The sequence below is a fragment of the Parasteatoda tepidariorum genome, chromosome 7 (genome assembly GCF_043381705.1).
Source record: "Parasteatoda tepidariorum isolate YZ-2023 chromosome 7, CAS_Ptep_4.0, whole genome shotgun sequence".
Classification (NCBI taxonomy): Eukaryota; Metazoa; Arthropoda; class Arachnida; order Araneae; family Theridiidae; genus Parasteatoda; species Parasteatoda tepidariorum.
Window position 1 is genome coordinate 80,679,249 of NC_092210.1, and position 5,013 is coordinate 80,684,261.

Consider the following 5,013-nt stretch of genomic DNA (forward strand, 5'->3'; position numbering starts at 1 on the left):
TGTAAAATTCATGTATTCGCAAGTATAGATGTTCTTAATTTATAGAAATATTCGCGAAAGCAAATATAAATTTACTCAATTTCAATAAAAAATGCAAGAAAAGATATGGTCAATTTAAAAAAGATGGCATGCGAATATAAACTTAGATTTACTCAATTTTTTAAATGTAGATATATCAATTAAATTTTAGTTCTCTCAATTCTTTTGTAATTTTTTAATTGAAACTACAGAGAGTATGGCCAAACCAAGAAAATAGTAAGTAAAGAAACAAGTTTTATCTTTTTTAAATTTTATGAAAATTTAACGTTTTTTTAATCTTCCTAATAGAAAGAGGGTTTTTGAATAAGTCTAATAATTTTTTTGATAATAGAGATCAAGTTTATATGATTTTAATTATACATTAAAGGAAAGTTTTTTCTTTCTTTTGTATCATAACTAAAAATAAACAAGACTCCGTGTTAATTAAGGAAACAAATTTCTATAAAATATTTGATTAAAAAAATAATAGCCTTTGGATTTTGAACAGTGGAAATAAAATCATAGCACGAGAAATAAAAACGCTGTATGCTTATCTCGTTATAATTGCGTAATGAATAAACTAGTCATCTATATATATATATATTTCTCTTACACGGCGACAAAAAAAAGCCTCATTACAACTCCCCGAATGGCAATGCTAGAAAATCGACCAATGATTGCCGCTAAAAATGTCACATGCCAAATCTAAAAACGTCATTTTCAAACGTCAATCATCATTTAAAAACGGAAACTGAAATAACCAGAGAGAGCATAAGCTAGGCAGAAGTGAGTAGTCTTTGTCGATAGATCTCTATTTTAGTATTTTGACGAAAGCGCTTTTTTTCACGAATTTATATATTACGAATTTATTTGACGATTTTTGATTTATATCACGAATTTATTTGTTTTACTAGAATTTATTTGTTCATGCAAGTTTTTCCGTTGCAATTCACTTATTTCAATTTTTAATAAACTTAACTATAGCCAAAATTTTAACCTTTTTAAAGAGATATCAGTTTTAGATATTTTATCTTAAGGTTTTACACTATAGCACATTTTTAATAGGTTTAACGAATTATATATCATTTTTATTTGAATTCAAATTTATTTTAATGACTTAGTATTTACTAAAAAGATGTAATTTAAAAAAAAAAAAGTTGTTATATGGATTTGAATGATTGTTTTAAATTCTTAGAATTTTGTGCATTTTCAACGTACCTAAGTTAGTAGCGAGCGTAGCAAACCATATAAGATTGCGTAGCAATTTTCGGGGGTTGGCGAGCGTTAGCGAGCAGGGGGCGCAGCCCACTAGTTTATATAATTTTGTTTAATAAGAAAAATTTTAAAATATGTTCAGGTTTTTATCAGAATTTATTTTATTTTCTTTAGTACAGTGAAGTACCACCTCTATTTGCGGCCACTTTTTAGAGGCACGGAATTTTCTCCCTAGATTTTATGTTAAAGAAAACTTTTAGGAGAGACTTTCAAAACCTCTCCTAGCGACCGGGCAAACCTCTGTACTAAAAGCAGAAAAGGTCACGAATGCAGAAAGAATGGTCCAAATGCAGAAAAGGTCACAAAAAATATCAAAACAAAGTATATTAACAAAACAAATAAGTAGATTAAAATGTATTTAAAATATTTGTGTAAAGCTCTTATTGACGATCTCTCAAAAGAACTCTACTACCGCATGTTGCAGTCAGAGTTCATTAAACACAATGGTTTCAATGATTTATTTTTAGAGTTGAAAGTTAAATTAGAAAGTTAATTTAGAGTTAAACATAAAGTTATTTTAGAAAAAACTAAGAATCTCAAACAAACATCTGTCCGGTTTTAATGACGTCAACGCCGAGTGGCATCTTTGCACCAAAAAATTAAACTGATCTAAATTAAAATCGTTTGCGAAAAATCATGTACCTTCGATAACATTTTGGAAGTCAATGGAGGTAACGCTTAAGAACGACTCACCGCCATGACCGACCATTTTATTGTGGAACAGAGAGTGGTCGCTCCCGAGAAGTTTTACTGAAATATTCAACACGCATTGTGGGTAATTGTGAAATTGCGCCCTTGAATTTCTGATAGAAATGTCTGGTTGCATTGACTGTGTGTGATCGGACACTGGAATGAATGGAGAAAAAAAATACCTGACGAAAGTCCACGTTGTTTTGGGTTGATTGCTTAATCAAAACTTTTCCCAATAAATTGGGCATTCACTGTTCAGCATCGTTTCTGAAATAGGCGTCTCGTTTTAGCCTGTAGACAACATGATATTTAGTGAAACAGAACATTGGCGCGTTTCTTTATTGAACATTGCTTATTTATATTAACAAATGATATGTTGTGTGGCTTTTCTCCAGTAAGAATAATTTGCAATTTAACATTATTTTATTACAGAACGTGTTTCGAACAAAAAAAATTTAATAATAATAAATAAATAAGTAAAAATTTGAAAATTAGAATTCATCGTTTCCGATCCATTGTAAATATAATTAAAAAAATGTGGTAGAACGAAAATCCCAAAGCAAAAAACAATATAAGATACGCGAATAAAAATAATCGAGCTTCATAATTGTTTTTAAGCTATAAATTAGTACTATCTTGAATATATAGTTTCACTGAACATGATAATTATTAGCAGCATCTAATCAGCTGTATGTGTATTTTTATCAAAGTCATGCAATTTTATATGATTTTCGTAAGAAAAAATAATTATTTTGATATTGTATTAAAAAACTAATATATCTTGTACTAAAACAATAGTATTGAATCGAATCAAACTATTTTTTAATTTTTATGATAATTTTTTCGAACTAGACTTTTTAAAGAAAGAACCCACTATCACAACTCTGAGTATATTTACCTGTCAGAAACTGATTTATTATTTAAATATTAAACTAATAGGATTCAGCAAAATAAAAAACTTGTTGTTAAGTTTCTAATCAAGGATAATTTTAATTTTAGTTGATTGATTACCAAATCTTAACTGATACCTACGCTAAATTTTCTATTAATGCATTATCACTTTCTAAAGTAGACTGATAAGCAAAATGTTTTACACCACTTTTCGTTTATTAAAAGGGGCAGAACGGATCACAGTTAATAAAGTATGAATTTATTTTTCGTTAAAGGAGGTAATTGAATTTAGTCTCCAAATGCTACACAAAAACATTTTACTGAAATGATTTCTTTCCTTGATTGCTACCTTCAAGGTAGATTTTTTTTTTGACTGAAAAATGGCGTGAAAGAAATGAAGACAACTTTCTTAGTTGACCTTTATCAAGTATTTCGATCAGAAAGGAACAGCCCGAAGAAGAAGAAGATGCAATGAATAAAACATGAACCTCTAAAGATGCAAAATCAGCAACACGAAAGAGGAACCTGCAAAAGCTTTTAAGTCTTTTAACAAGTCTTCTTCTCTTCTTTCTTCAGTCTTCCAATGAAATGGCGGGAAATACTTTCTTTAGCTGTAACCATGAAATTCCACATGGTTGTTGTTTACTGTGGCTCTAAAATCAAGCTTTCTGGGGGATAGAGAGGTAAAGTATCATATTATTCATATAAAAGGTAATTATAAAACAGAAATGTTTTCGAAAAGTCAATTTTGTAAAGTCCGTTTAACGTGTGAATTTCAGTTTTTTACATGATTCAGTTTCTGCATAAATTGAAACTAATTAATTTTCTGTTTAAGGAAAAGTTTGTACGTTGATTTTTAATATATATATATATATATATATTGAGATTTACAAATGTTCACTACTACATGCTTTGTATAAATAGTCGACGTATCGAAGAAAATATATTTCTAAATTCATTTAAGCATTTTTGTGCTGACTATTCATTAATGAAAGCAAGTCATTATTAATCTCTATACATATATCATTAATTTAATCATACGACAAGCATCCTAAAATTCTTCGCCAATCATGATGAATTTAGGTGATATTCAATACTTTTTATTAGAAAATGTTCCTATGTGTATGAAAGTTTATGGTTTGGTTTATAAATATTCAATTATATTTACTATTTTGAAAATTAGAGATTTTGCTTAAATTTTCTGTTATCTTAAAAAATTATCGGATACAATATTTCTCTAGTACTTATATTTTGAATATAAGATGTACCGAATTAATTTTTCAATAGTATTGTTTAAATAATATTGGAGCAGAATACTTTTTCTTCTTTATTTGCACTACAGTCTATTGCATACTAACGTCATCTAAGGTTATTCTTTAAATGGGTCCAATCAACCGATGTGCACTGTCACGTGACTATAAATAAAATGGGATGTGCTTTTTATTCAAAATTGTTCTAAAAGGCAAATTCCTCCATAGCTAAGGATGAGACTATTTTTTTTTCATATCCTTCTGAGGAAAAATTAAAATATCTACAATTTTTGAAGCAAAATCCAATATATTAAAAAAAAACATATTTGGTAAGCCACTTCTTCCTCAATGCTGTAGAAAGTAAGGAATGCAAGTATTCTGATTATGTGCAAGAAGAATAGATTTTATATCAAATTAATAATAAACTAATATCAAATTAATAATTTGCTTTATTAATAATTTAGTTTTGAAAATCAGTTTTTTTAACTGAGAAGTTTCAGAAAAGACATTATATGGTTAAATAGTTTCAACTAAAGGGAAAAAAGTAATGCCTTTCCAAGTTTTGACTAAGTATATCATTTCAAAAATTTATCATTTTACAGTTTCTTTTATAACAAATCGAACAAACGTAAATATTTTTCAGTATGACAAATATATTCCTAATGTATTAAATTGACTTATTAAATACATTTTTGTTTCATTTAAGTGTAAATAAATTTTATGCGGGTCTCTAAGGAAAAGAACAGAAATATACAAGTTAGATGTCCACATATAAAGAATAAATTCAGGTAAAAGAGTTCCAAATTTATCCAAAATCCATGGCTCAGTGGAAAGAAATGCGTTTAATTACCAGAACTAGCTTCTAACCCTGAAGAGAAATCCGATGGAA